The sequence below is a fragment of the Stenella coeruleoalba genome, assembly GCF_951394435.1.
Source record: "Stenella coeruleoalba genome assembly, chromosome: 11".
NCBI classification, from domain to species: Eukaryota; Metazoa; Chordata; class Mammalia; order Artiodactyla; family Delphinidae; genus Stenella; species Stenella coeruleoalba.
This window is the reverse complement of record NC_137157.1, coordinates 85,182,203-85,197,518: the sequence shown is the minus strand read 5'-3', so window position 1 is coordinate 85,197,518 and position 15,316 is coordinate 85,182,203. Positions and strand designations below refer to the sequence as shown.

At 38.6% G+C, this 15,316-nt stretch overlaps 2 pseudogenes across 2 annotated transcripts; both read left to right on the top strand.

Annotated features, from left to right (window-relative positions):
* Positions 1-13,628: 13,628 nt before the first annotated feature.
* On the top strand, positions 13,629-13,845 carry LOC307194869 (SNRPN upstream reading frame protein-like; annotated as a pseudogene). The gene has a single exon. The product of its transcript is annotated as an SNRPN upstream reading frame protein-like (transcript).
* A 210-nt stretch (positions 13,846-14,055) lies between these two features.
* LOC307194820 (small nuclear ribonucleoprotein-associated protein N-like) lies at positions 14,056-14,730 on the top strand (annotated as a pseudogene). Its single transcript has one exon. The product of its transcript is annotated as a small nuclear ribonucleoprotein-associated protein N-like (transcript).
* Positions 14,731-15,316: the final 586 nt, after the last annotated feature.

Here is a 15,316-nt window from a genome sequence, read left to right as displayed (position 1 = left end):
CATGAGAGGTACAAGCCCGGAGGTCACAGAGTTCAGGGTGTGGTGACAATGAAAAGCAAGTTGTTTTGTTTCATTTGTGCAGTTTCTCAAAGTGTGGTCTCTAGTTCACCTACAACATATTCCTGGGTCTCAGACCTAAAGAAAACTCTCACCCAGCTCAGGAGAGTTCAAAGTGTCTCCACAAACAACACACATCTGGTGTCTTGCACTTCCTAAAATGCCTTACAATACTTATAAACATTACTGGAAAATGTTAAAAGTTTTGGAAGGAACCGTGAATCAAGGGACTATTTGAAGCACCAATATCAGGCTTTCTTATGTCCCCAAATAACTGAGATCAGACAAATGCCATGGAAGCCCACCAACATGCCCTTGGCCTTTGGGTCTTAGTTTGTACTGATTTGAACTTGGCCTTAGGAGCTTTTCTCCTGGGTTTCAAAGAAGTCTTGGCAGTCTGTGACTTAAAATCTTGGGACAAAATCTGTAGGACAGATTGAGAGGGATTCAAGATGCCCTCAGATCCCTCTATTGTTACGGAAAATGTCAGGTCTCCAATTGCCATCAGCCTCTTAATCGCTTGCTGGGGTTTTTGTTTGATTTGGTTTTGTCTTGGTTTTAACAGTCCACCTTTTATTTTTACTTTATTTTATTTCTGGTTTGCTTCGTTTTGTTTTTATTGTGGTAAGAACAATTGACATGAGATCTACCCTCTTAAATGTCTAAGGACACAGTACAGTATTGTTAATATAAGCACGATGTTATACAACAGATCTCTAGAACTTATTCATCTTGTGTAACTGGAACCTTATACCTGTTGAACAGCAGCGCTCCATTTCCCCCTGCTCCCAGCCCCAGGAAACCACCATTCTGCTCTGTTTCTAGGAGTTAAACTATCTTAGGTGCCTCGTATAAGTAGAATCACATCTTATTTGTCCTTCTGTGACTGGCGGATTATTCCCTGTAGCATAATGTCCTCCATTGCATGCGGAGCTACCAGACTAAAGCTCCTTAAAGACAACCCCCTTAGAATTTTGTCTAATTGGTATCATCCACCCCTCCTGGCCTTTCCTCCTTTTGCATTTCAGGATAGTCTCTAAATGAAGGTTTAATGTTTTATTTCAAAGATTGACAGCTTAGAATTGTACTTCACCAAGCACTTCAGTCCAGACCTACATCGCCAAAACGGAATTTATCTCTGGAAATGCAAAGAGAGGAAAGATTAGGAGGGGTGCATGGTAGCAACTAGATACAATTCTAAGCCCTAAGAGGCTTTAGTCTGGTGGCTCCATTTCCGTAGTGTCAGTAAAATCCCAACTAATCCTGTTCTATTTTCCCAGTAACTGGATCATTACCCTATACCTCTCCCTTCATCTGATTTTAGTTAGGTCATCTGACTGAGGGAATCTCTAAATTGAACATTTTGAGTCTTCCTATTAAGGGTGCTCTCATGGCTGAGTGTGTGTCCAAAAACATCACTCACCCTCAATGAGCCCTTCATGGCTGCCCACAGGTAAACACTCCTTTTTGTCTGTCATCTGCTGTTTACACTTAACACTTTGTTGTGGTGGGGCCTCTGAAACTCACCGTATATTTCCAGAATACATAGATGTTGGCTTTTCCACCCACAGCCAAAAGTCTAGTGCAACAAATAGCTTCAATCCATTTATGCTGAGACACATTGAAATAAAAATACTCTTTCCCTGTTCCTCTGCTGTTTGGTTGGTTCATTGGTTGTTTGACTGTTTCCGTGGGAGTGGGGATGGGAGGGGTACGAGTGGATGTAGGTAAAAATATCTCAGTGAACTTGGCAATTTTGTCAACCAATCAATTTACACTTAAAGGGAAAACACTAATCTTTAAAGGAATTTTTGGCATAGGTTATTAAACTTTTTTAACAGTGAAAATAAAATAGCTAGGTTTCAACCTTAACCATATGCCACTTCTCTGAGCAGTGTTACAACTTAATCACAGGGTATCACTCTTTAATTATTATCAGATCTGCTTAAATAATCAAATCTAAACCAGAGTTCTTTTGACTAGACACATTATCACTTAAAACTCATCTCTATAATTATATCCAACCACAGTATTCACAACAGCAACAAAAAAATGACTATTTGGAACCAGTTAATTTCTATCACATATCAACTTAGCTTGGGAGTTACTTAGCTTTAGATCAAATTAAAATAACACTCAAATACAAACAACAAAAGTAATATTATTTGTGAAGTGTTCCTGAGTATAAAACAAAACAAAAAATGTAAATAAGGTTTCAAAGAGCTAATAATCTGCTGAACCAAGATAGACGGTAATATTGTACAGAGGGGAAAAAAGTTAGTCCTAAGGCTTCTACAACATGGACGATTCCACAGCTTCTTTCTGTACTCACTGGGTGGTCTTAGGAAAAAACAAACTGACAACAAAAATAAAATCAAAGCTGGGTGGCTTTGGTAAGAAATAATACATGATTGCTCTGATGGATCTCTTATGTTCTTTTTGTTCTCCCTTTTCATTTAGCTCATATTTGAAAATCTCCTATGAACAACTTAGCTCTTTCCCAGAGCTAAGCTTCAATCCCAGCTTCCAATGCTGTCAGACCTGGAGGTGGGCAGTATGCAGGACCCAGGGGCTGCAGGACTATGTGACATCCATCCAGACATCTAAGGGACAGTGCTGATAAGTCAGTAGAGAGGAGTAGGCCAGGCTACTGGTCATTCTCAGTGGATCATTCTGTCATTTTGTAAGCAGCCCTTTGCAGGAAGCAGCTCTTTGCAGGAGGCCCTTTTTGTTGCCACTTTAGCAAATCTGTATTTTAACTTAACCTTTATACCAGGTGCCTCCACGCTTCACCAATCCCCCACCCAAGCACACCTCTCAAACCTTTCAATCACACCATGCCTTGTCTAACCTGTTGATTTGTTTCTTAGATTGAAGAAGTAGGAATGAAGAATAAATAATTAATGGAGGACTAGATCTTTTCTCCAGCTTCCCCTTCAGTAACCCTGTGAGCTGACTGCATAAACAAGATAGCATCTAAAGAAAGATCACAAGAAGTCAACAAGCCTGCGCACTATGGAAGATGGTAAAGAATCTGACCCCCTACTTCAGTGATTAACTGAGATTTTTTTCCCTCTTTTTTCTCTTTAAAAGCTTTCATGGCCAAGCAGAATCTTCGAAGCTGGTTCTGGGACACAAGTCCACCTTCTCCCCAGGTTGCTGGCCTTCTGAATAAAGCAAGCTTTCCTTTTCTCACCAACACTTGTCTCTCATTTATTGACTTTCAACCTGCAAACAGCTGAGCCTGAGTTTGGTAACAGGTTTTTTTCTTCTTTTTCTTTTTTTTTTTTTTTTTTTTGCGGTACACGGGCCTCTCACTGTTGTGGCCTCTCCCGTTGCAGAGCACAGGCTCCGGACGCGCAGGCCCAGCAGCCATGGCTCACGGGCCCAGCCGCTCTGCTGCATGTGGGATCTTCCCGGACCAGGGCACAAACCCATGTCCCCTGCATCGGCAGGCGGACTCTCAACCACTGCGCCACCAGGGAAGACCTGGTAACAGTTTGACAATGAAAATAGAGACTCCAATTTCCCAAATTTCCCTCCCCTCCAAGTCCAATCTTAGCAATAGTAATTAATTCCTTAATTTCTGTATAATTGTACCAGGTGTGGCAGTTTTGTTGTGTGACACATGGAGGTTAGACTCTTCTCCTTGCCATTTTCTAACATGAATTTGAAAAAGTTATGTAATCTCTCTAAACATTCAAGTGCTCATCTGTAAAAGCTAACATTTCCTACTTCACAGGGTTGTTTAAAGATTGAGGTATTGTACAAACATGTTCTAACACAATGCCTGACACAAAGCAGTTTCTGAAAAACACACATTTCTAATGTCTGCTTCCCTCATCCCCATAAGACTAACCTCTCTACTATATTCACGATCCCACTGCCTCCCAATTCTCTGGGGACACTATACCAACAATTATCTTTTCCCTCTCCTGTCTTACCAAACTCTCCTATCCTGCTGAAAAGTCAATAAACATTTACTGAATATGTAGTTAGTAAATGCCAGGCCTTTTTTTTACCTGTTATCTTAACCTAACGCTAACCTTTCCTGAAGCTACTGGTTTGTCTTTCTTCTTGCCGTTATGATCAAAAGTCTGCCATGAGGCTACAGTAGGGGAATCTATATAAAGGAGGTTGTCAGAGGGAATATGAATTTCTAGATATTGTGCTCAAATTTTAAATTACATGTTCAAATCCACATTTTCCAGAAAAACAGAGCTCATTTTCCCCATCAGAGTCTTAAAAGGATGCTTGATTCTCAATATGTTAAGATCCAGTGATCTATATCAGTAACATTTCAGGACTGTCACACTATGCCATTATACTGTGTCTGCCCATACCAAGCACTGAATGCACCCCAGTTATAGTCAGCAGTGAACTTTTACTGGCTGACCTCAAATTTCTATTTTTTAGTCTTCATCCTATGTTATTTATCTGCATAATGTGACATTCATACCAAGATTTTCCTTCTTGGACTTTCTCTTTCATTGATTTCTGACATCACTTTTTTCTCCCAATAAGTCATATTTGAGCACTCCCATCTCTTCCTCTGGCCCCTATTCCTCAAAATGACTCATAAATTTTGATGTTTCCTAAGATATACTTTATCTTAATTTATTCTTGTTGTACATGCTCTCCTTGGATTATATAATCCATGTCTAAGACTTTCTATATCCAGATCAGACCTATTCTGATATCCAAATCCATATATCTAGGTGATTAAAAAATAAATTGCATAAATGACCCAAAGAAACAATTAAATTTTTTTAAACTTCACTAGTAATTTTTTAAAATTAAGTTAATATAATCTGAAAAAGAATAGATATATGTATATGTATAACTAAATCACTTTGCTGTACACCTAAAACTAACACAACATTGTAAATCAACTATACTCTAATATAAAATTAAAAAAATTTTTATGTTAATATAAAGATACTACTTTCCTTTTTCCTGTGATTTATGGGTATTTTTTTTCTAAATAATATCCTGTGTTAGCAAACTTAAGAATAAAGTGTATCCTAGTGCACTGCTAATGGAGTGTAAATTATCATAAGCTTTCTAGAGGGCAATTTGACTATATAGATTGGAAATCCTTAAAATATACATACACACTTCTGCTTTTGTAGTATGAAGTTATACTGAAGGGCCCTCCCACTAAAAGACAACAAGAACCTGGACAAATTAAGACAAACATCTTTAAGGCATGGCTAAGCTCACAAGAAGGAAAGGAAATCTGAGTGTGATGGGGGAGGCAATGAAATGAAATCTGAGCAGAAAGCCGTGAGTAAACAGTAAGTGAAAGAAAGTCTCTCTGGGAACAAATAATAATAGGAGTCCTGAGATCCTGAAGTCCTAAGCTTTGGGTCTGTCTCAAGGTTGGAAGCTAATGTGAGTCTCCTGTATTACCTTGACCCTCCTTGGAGCTTAAGTTATCTCAGACGTCAGCAAATTCTGGACAGTGGCAAATAAACCATATCCTCTCTAAGGGAACATCCCCAATGTGGGCCCTCAGGATTCCCACAGATTTAGTTGAAGAACATATGATCTTGGACTTCCCTGGTGGCGCAGTGGTTAAGAATCCACCTGCCAATGCTGGGGACATAGGTTTGAGCCCTGGTCCAGGAAGATCCCACAAGCTGTGGAGCAACTAAGCCCATGCACCACAACTACTGAGCCCACGTGCCGCAACTACTGAAGCCTGTGCACCTAGAGACCATGCTCCAAAACAATGAGAAGCAATGAGAAGCCCGCGCACCGCAACAAGAGTAGCCCCCGCTCACTGCAGCTAGAGAAAGCCTGTGTGCAGCAATGAAGACCCAATGCAGCCAAAAATAAATAAATTAATTTACAAAAAAGAATTTTAAAAAAAAGAACATATGATCTTATAAACACAAATTAAGCCACTGCCACTGAGAGTCATCAGAAACAAAACACAGACCAAATTTCCAAGGAAAATACATTGAGATAATCAGATAAACAATATTGACTGACCATCTATGAAATGATTAAAAACACAACAAATGCACTGTTTTCAAATCAACCTAAAATGACTATTAAAAATGACCAAGAAGTATTTAAAACTAAAACAACTTAATCTTTGATATTAAAAACACACAGAATGGGTATCAACATATCAGATACAGATGAAAGAGATAATTTGTGAATTGAAAAATCAATCTTAAGAAATTAATTACCCAGAGTTAGCATAAAAAGTACAAAATAAAGAAGCTATATAATACAGTCAATAAAAGACAAGATTCAGGAACTAGACTAAATTTGAATCCCAGCTCTACCACTAACTCCTTCTGTAGCCTTGGGTGTGTTACTATCCTCTCTGTACCTCAGTTTCATCATATATTTAAAAATGAGGGTTTGTGTAAGGATTAAATAATATATATAAAATGCTTGGATCAAAGTCTGATAAATTAAGCACTATAGAATAAATGTCATTATTAATATGACAAAACTAAGACCAAACATATCTATTATATCAAGAAATACATGAACTTAACTTACTTATTAAAAGAAAGATTTTTTTTCAGATAACTCACAAAACAAATCCCCACTTTATGCTGTGTATAAAAGACACACTAAATACAAAGTTATTTGGAAAGACTAAAAGAATGGGCAATGATATCCAAAAAAGAAAAGATAAAAAAAAAAGAAATAGCAGAAGTCATGATCATAATATCTGACAAGGTAAAATTCAGAGCAAAAGGCATTAAAATTCAGAGCAAAAAGCATGTTAAAGGTACTAAAAAGAACAATACACAGTGAAGATGTGTTATGTATTTCTATGCACCCAGTGGGAGTACGGCAATTTCATAAAGCAGGAAATTCAGGATATGCAAAGATAGATAGGCAGAGACATTCAGGGAGAGAAATAAATAATAGCAACTTATTTGTCCCCCCAGTCCAAGGCATAGCAAAATGAAAAGCATAAGAAAGGATTCAGAAGACTTAAATAATATTTTCAATAAAGGAGGTGATATGGATATATATTGAATTTTGTACCTGAATTAGAAAATACAGCTTTTTCCAAGTGCTTATGGAAGCTTTACTAAAATTAACCATATATTAGATCACAAAAAAATTTAATAAAGTCTAAAATATAAATAACACAGAAAATACCACAAAACAATAAAAGAAACTCCTCCACTGAGAAAGACTAAACAAAGAAAGAAAGAAAACCATTGAGTTAGAGGAGAGAATTTAAAACAAACAAACAAACATTTTTGCAGAATTTCTAGAAAACAATTGTTATGGGTTGAATTGTTTCCCCTCCCTCCAAATTTATAAGTTGAAGTTCTAATACTACCTCAGAATGTAACCATATTTGGAAATGAGGTCACTGGAGTTGTAATTAGTGAAGACAATGTCATACTGGAGTAGTTTGGTTCCCTAACCCAATACAACTGGTGTCTTAATAAAAAAAAAAAAAAAAAAAAAAAAGGAAATTTGGAAACAGAGACATACACACAGAGAATTCAAATGGAAATGAAGACTGTGATAAGAGTGACGCTTCTACAAGCCAAGGAACACCAAAGATTTGCCAGCAAACTACGAGAAGGTGGGGAAAGATATAGCATAGCCCTCAGAAGGAACCAATCCTGTCAACATCTTGATCTCAGACTTCCAGCCTCCAGAACAATGAGACAATAAATTTCTGATCTTTAAGTCAGTTTGTGGTATTTTTTCCAGCAGGTTGAAAACGTCATTGCTAGTGTTTATTTAGTTGCCCAAATTCCAAACTAGACTATACTTAAGAGTTTAGTACCCAATAGATGCTCCAAATATTACTGAATGAATAATTCAAGCATTAAAGGAGAGTAAATTAAATTCTCCTGACAGTCTCTTCTAACTCAGAGATTGCTGTTCATTTGTTTGTGTGCTTATTTTGTTTTGATTTTGGGGGAACATCAGGCCTTTCAAAAGCTGCTAATCCATATGTCTGAATTAACAGGATCTTAGAAGTCCTTAAAAATGCATCATTTTTCAAACTATTAAAACAGGACGGAAAGTATGTCTTTTATACAGAGCATACAGTTGGGATTTCTTTTGTGGGTTATCTGAAATATCCTTCTTTTAGTAAGTAAGGTAAGCCCATGTATTTCTTAATATAATAGATATGTTTGGGATTAGTTCTGTTATATTAATAATAACATTTATTCTATACTGCTTAATATTACCAAAATTTGGTCCAAGCATTCATTAAGATAGTTTCTTGAGACACTTATAAAATATAAAGTTGCAAGCCATTAAACACGGAACTCACCACAAAAGCATAAAAATAAAACAAAGCTCTGAGTGAGAAAGCATTGTTCATACTCCCCTAAATTTCAGCAGGAATGGGGTTAGCTCCTGTCTCTTTTCAAAATACTACTCATGAGGGGGCAAGATCAAGATGACAGAGTAGGAAGACCCTGAGCTCCTATCCCCCCATGAACATATTAAAGCTACAACTACTTACAGAGCAACTCTTGCTGAGAACCACCTGAAGAACAGCTCTTTTACAACCAAGGCTGTAAGGAATAAACCACATGGAGTTCGGTAGGAAGGGAAGAGAAGAGATTTGGTCAAGACCTCCACCCTCTTGAAGAGTGCATAACAAACTTGATTGCTCTCAGCCCCAGCACAGAGACATCAGATTGAAAACTGCCAGGGGCTTTGACCAGCCTGCCAGAATGGCCCCGTGTGTACTCCAGCCTGCCCTGAACTCCTGCTCTGGCCTGTTCTGCTCCAGCACTTCTCCCACTAGGGCAAAGATCACCATTGCAAATGCGTGTGCACACACCAGGGAAGAAGCAGAGCCAGCTCAGGGCCAGCGCTTCCTATAGCCAGGGCAGAAGTGTGGCTCAAATTCCTTGGGCCCTGACCCTGCCTCTGAGCAAGGCAGAGACCCAGAGCCAGCTAAGATGTGCAGCCTCAGTGCCTCAAGGCCCTGGACCCACCCACAATAGGGCAGTGACCAGCACTGAATGTAGCTGAAGCCCTGGCTTGCACCTGCCTTCAGCTCTAGCCCCTCTGACTCCAACCTTACTTCCCACCAATGTGGTGGCTGTCAGCACAGCTCAGGAGAAGTCACAGCCTATGCTCACTTCAGATCCATCTCTCCCACCAAAGCCACTGGGCACAGATAGACTGCATAAGGACTCTCCCACACAAGGACACACCTTCAAGACCAGGATAGGTAACAGTTTCACCTAATTTCATAGAGACAAAGAAATATGAGAAGACAGAGGAATATGTTTCCAATGAATGAACAAGAAAAAAAAATGGGAAAAAAACCCCATATAACATGGAGATAAATAATTTACTTGATAAAGAGTTCAAAGCAATAATAATAATGCTAACTGAACTTGGGAAAAGAATAGAAGAACACAATGAGAACTTCAACAAAGAACTGGAAGATATAAAAAAAGAACCAGTTAGAGTTGAAGAATACAATAACTGAAATGAAAAATACACTAGAAGAAATTAACAGCAGACTAGGTGATACAAAAGAATGCATAAGTGATCTGGCAGAGACAATAGTGGAAATCCAATCAGAACAGTAAAAAGAAAAACAAAATTTTTAAAAAATGAGAATAGTTCAAGAGACCTCTGGAACATCAAGCATACTAACATTTGCACTAGAGGGGTCTTGGAAGTAGAAGAGAGAGAAAAGAGGGCAGAAAATGGGTTTGATGAAATTATGGCTGAAAACATCCTGAACCTGAAGAGGAAAACAGATACCCAGGTCTGGGAAGCAGAGTCCCAAACAAGATGAACCCAAAGAGACCCACACAAACATGTATTAAAATGGTAAAAGTCAAAGGTAAAGAGAATTTTAAAGGCAGTAAGAGATAAACAAAGAGTCACATACAAGGGAATCCCCAGAAGGATATCAGCTGATTTTTCAGCAGAAACTTTGAAGGCCAGAAGGGAGTGGCATGATGTATTGAAAGTGCTGAAAAGAAAAAACCTACAACCTAAGATACTCTACCCAGCAAGGTTACCATTCAGATTTGAAATTGAAAAAGAGATAGTTCTCCAGACAAGCTTTCTGCTAAAAGAGTTTATGACCACTAAATGGTTCTTACAAGAAATGTTAAAGGGTTTTCTTTAAGTGAAAAAGAAAATGTTATAACAAATAAGAAAATATAGGAAGAGAAAAATCTCACTGGTAACAGCAAAGGTATAGTAAGGGCAGTGGATCAACCACTTAAATGAGCTAGAACAGAGGTTAAAAGACAAAAATTGTAAACTCAACTATCACTACAACAAACAGTTAAGAGACAGACATAGAAGATGTAAAATACGGCATCAAAAACACAAAATGTGAGAGGAAGGGGAAGCAAAAAATATATCTTTTAGAATGTGTTTGAATTTAAATGACTATCAACTTAAAACAAGTAGATATAGTTAAATGTTGACATATATGAAATTCATTGTAACTGCAAATCAAAAACCTACAATAGAAATAAAAAGGGAGAGAGAAAGGAATCCTTAAGAAAATCTTAAGAAAATCATCAAACCACAAGGGAAGTGACTAAAAAAAGAAGAGAAGAGAGAAGAACTACAAAAACAACCAGAAAACAACTTACAAAAAGGCAATAAGTACATACCTATCAATAATCACTTTAAATGTCAATGGATTAAATGCTCCAATCAAAAGTCATAGGGTGGCTGATCAGATTAAGAAAACACAACCCATCTATATTCTGTCTACAAGAGACTCATTTCAGAACTAAAGACACACACAGAGTGAAAGTGGGGGGATGGAAAGATATATTACAGGCAGATGGAAATCAGAAGAAAGCTGGGGTAGCAATACTTGTATCAGACTACTTAGTGTTTAAAACAAAGTCTATTAAAAAAAATAAAGCAGAGAAAGACATTATATAATGATAAAAGGGGCAATCCAAAAGAGGATATAACAGTCATAAACATATACGCACCTAATATAGGAGCACCTAAATTTATAAAGTAAATATTAACAGAGAAATTGACAGTAATACAATAATAGTAAGGGACTTTAATACTCCACTTACATCAATGGATAGATCATCCAAACAGAAAATCAATAAGGAGACAGTACCCTTAAATGACACATTAGGCCAAACGGATTTAATAGATATTCATACAACTTTCCATCCAAAAACAGCAGAATTTGCATTCTTTTCAGGTGCACATGGAACATACCCTACTATAGTCTATAAAAATATCGAATCACTATGTTGTAAACCTGAAACTAACATAAAATTGTAAGTTAACTATACTTTGATAAAAATTAAATTAATTAAATTAATTAAACAAATATACTATTCATGCCTTTTGAATCTGGTAGGACATGTGAAGGGAATGTTGGAAAAGGCATTTTTCACTTTAGGGACTTAAAAATTCCTATGATGCATTTTAAAGGATGGCAGGAAAGAATGACTACGTGTGGTGTGAAAACAATGGCAATTCTAAATTACTTTCCAGCAAAGTGATTCTGTGGTGCAAAGAGGTGAGAGAGTGTGTGTCAGAAAATCACCCAGGTTACTAATTTTTAGCTTTTTTTTTTTTTTTTTTTTTTTTGCTGTATGCAGGCCTCTCACTGCTGTGGCCTCTCCCGTTGCGGAGCACAGGCTCCGGGCGCGCAGGCCCAGCGGCCATGGCTCACGGGCCCGGCCGCTCCACGGCATGTGGGATCTTCCCAGACCGGGGCACGAACCCGTGTCCCCTGCATCGGCAGGCGGACTCTCAACCACTGCGCCACCAGGGAAGCCCCTAATTTGTAGCTTTTTGCATAGAAAATAATCTTACTTATATCTTCATGGTGGAGTGGAATAATAGAAGAATTATTTGACACCATGTAACACGGATTTAAAACACATTTCTGAGAATGTTTAGAACACTGATACCACCTTCACACTATGTTTGGCAATCCATTAATGAGATAGTTTTAAAACTATGTAGCAACATAAAAAATGCTTAGAGAAAAATCAGTCATAACCTGGAACTCTAACACAAAAACTGTTACTGTGTTCTATTTTCATATGTAAATACTGTATATATTAACAATTTTGTATCTTTTGTTTTATTTGTCACTAGTTCATATCTTTCAATTTTTTATTCCTTTTTAAATTTTTATAATCAAAAATTAATTGTTAAGTTTGAAGCCTATAAACAGGGAATGAACAATATTTTTTTAATGTAAAAAAATAAAAAGTAAAGCTTGTTAGGAAAGAATTCTAAATATCTTCCCAAGCCGTGGAATACTTCTTGAAGGAATCAGCATTCAATGTTAGACTTCATTTAATCACGCCAATCTTAAAATGACATCAAAGAGATAAAAAGAATATGAATCCACAAAGACAAAGAGAATGAGAGAGAAAAGTTACAGGCAGAAGACAGCTACACATCTATGCAAGATGGAAAAACAACTGAGGAGATATAATGACTTATGTTTCAGTCTCCATAAGGCTAAGAGAGCAATGTTAACAAGAAGCAATACTCCTCAGCAATAAAAAGGAAAATTATTGATATAGAAGGCAGATAAATCTCAAATTCATTATGCCGAGTGGAAAAAAAAAAAAAGCCAGGCAAAGAGTACATTCTGTACTATTCCATTCATAGAAACTTCTAGAAAATGCAAACAAATATACAAGAACAAAAAGCACATCAGTGGTTGCCCAGCGAGGGGGTAAAGGAATAGAGGAGAATGAAGGAGTGGAACAAGGGATAAACTGCAAAAGTGCACAAGACAACTTTTTGGAAGATGGAAACATCTGTACATCTGGTTGTGGCGATGGTTTGCAGTGATGGTTTCAGGGGTGTATAAATTTGTGAAAACCAATCAAATTGTCCACTTTACATATGTGCAGTTTATTTTATTTCTATAGTACCTAAATAAAGATGTAAAACAACAATATAAAAATAAATAAAGGGATAGCTAAGGATCATCAGATACTTAAAGAAAGCTCCAATAAGAAATACAGAGACCAAAACAAACATTCAAAGGTAAACAAAAAGGAACTGAAGGAAATAGAGACCACAAAGCGACAAGAATTTTAAAAAGAGAGAGAGAGAGAGAGAGAAAGCTCTAAATAGTATCCTCGTAGATAAAAATGGATTTTACATCAATGAAACAAAACCGAGGTGCTTTTCAAAAGGCAAGAGATCTTTGTTTTTTTTTTGTTTTTTTTTTGCGGTACACGGGCCTCCCACTGCCGCGGCCTCTTCGGCCACGGAGTACAGGCTCCAGACGCGCAGGCCCAGTGGCCATGGCTCACGGGCGCAGCCGCTCCGCGGCACGTGGGATCTTCCTAGATCGAACCTGTGTCCCCTGCATTGGCAGGCGGACTCTCAACCACTGCACCACCAGGGAAGCCCCAAAGTTGATTTTTAAATAGAAAAGTTAGTCTATCAAGTTTAGGATATTTCTAAGACGTTCAAAAAACTAAAGATATGGAAAACCAGTGAGAAAAAAATACATAAGATTAAACTAATAAATCTAATCCTCAAAAGACTTTTGGAGGAGCAGAGTGGAGCGGCCAGTGTTGCCTAATGCTCTGTTTTGAAGAACAGCCAGCGGTGCAATGGAGCAGACCAGGGACTGCTCACACCTGAAACGGACCACAGAACAGGCACATACCAGAGGTGGAAGTTCAAGTCACACGTAGAAGGACAACCTCACCAAGCGATCAAGAGTGTCCACTGTGCCCGCAGAGATCTCAGCAGCAGCAAGTACCCGTGGTAGATTTTAAGGCAAAATTGACATGGACATTCTTAGCTGAGACACCAAGAGGTGGGTAAAGCTGTATTGGAATAGCCAGGTAGCTGATTGAAGCAAAAAAAAAAAAAAAAATGCTTTATCTAGTCTTTGAAGATTCTGCCCCAGCTTGCCTTGTTTGTAGGAGAACCTGCGTCATACCTCTAACTGTAGCCTTCCCTTAGGTCTCAAGGATCCTGAAACCTTCCAGGGGACATTAGATCTGGTGGAATGGAAACCATGACTGTGGAAAGAGCAGCAAGATGCTGCAGTGCATTAACTGTAGATTGAGATGTATCTTGCAAGATGACCAAATCTTCATTGGCATCTTTAAGGCTTTTGACGAACATATGAACTTGATCCTCTGTGACAGGAATGAGATCAAGGAGATCAGGTTAAAGAATCCAAAGCAGCCAGAGCATGAAGAAAAGCAGGTTTGGGGTCTGGGGTTGCCACATAGAGAACTTGGTTTCTGTGACTGTGGAGGGTACCCCCCCAAATATACTGACATTGCTTGGGTACCACTTGCTGGAACTACAAGAGGTCCTGGGGTTGGCAAGGCAGCTGACTGAAGTGTACCAGCTAGTGTTCCAATTCCCCAGGCTCCTGCTGGATTACCAGGTCCTGTCCGAGGGGTTGGGAGGCCATCCCAACAGGTAATGACTCCAGGGAAGAGGCACTGTAGCTGCTGCTGCAGTGGCTGCTGCCAGCACTGCTGGAGCCCCAGCTCAGGACTCACCAAGGCAGGGGACTCCACCCACACCTGTTGGTCCAGCAACCCCAGCTCCAGGCCTTATGGCTTCCCCACCTGGTATGAGACCACCCATGGGCCCACCAATTGGGCTTCCCCCTGCTCAAAATTCAGAGGTAGGCGGAGGACTGCTGTTTTGATTGTAATACCGTTTGGGTGTTTTAAATTGTGAAAACACACATTTGGTCAAACTAGAAATTATTTTTTTAAAGACATTTTAAAAATCTTTTACTTTTTAAAAATTTTATACATAGACCATCCATTCATATTATGTATTATATCCTCACCTGTATCCTCAATTCCCTCTCATTTATTCCCCATACCTAATCCTTTCCACATCATGTCATGACCGCAAATAGGATTTGAACCCGTTTACTTCTCTAAGTCTTCTGAAGTCCAAGGCTTCATCATCTCTCATCTGGAATACTGCTTAGTCTCCCAACAGATGTCCTGTTTTCACTCTTGCCACCTTCTGATCTATTCCACACACAGCAGTCAGGCTGATGTTTTAAAGATGCTGAATACAAGTCACACCCCTGCTCAGACCCCTTCAATAGCTCCGGATTGTCCTCTGAAGAAATCCAAAGTCAGCTCAGCCTCTGAGCTCCCGCATCTTCAGGCTCCTGCTTCTGTCTCCAGCATCATCTTTCTACCACTTTCTTGTTCCTCCACTTGCATTTGCACATGCTGCTTCTCTGGCCTCGAACATTTCCCCAGCACTCTTTCCTTGGTTTTCTCTCATGCTTTAGGATTCAAGTTAAGTG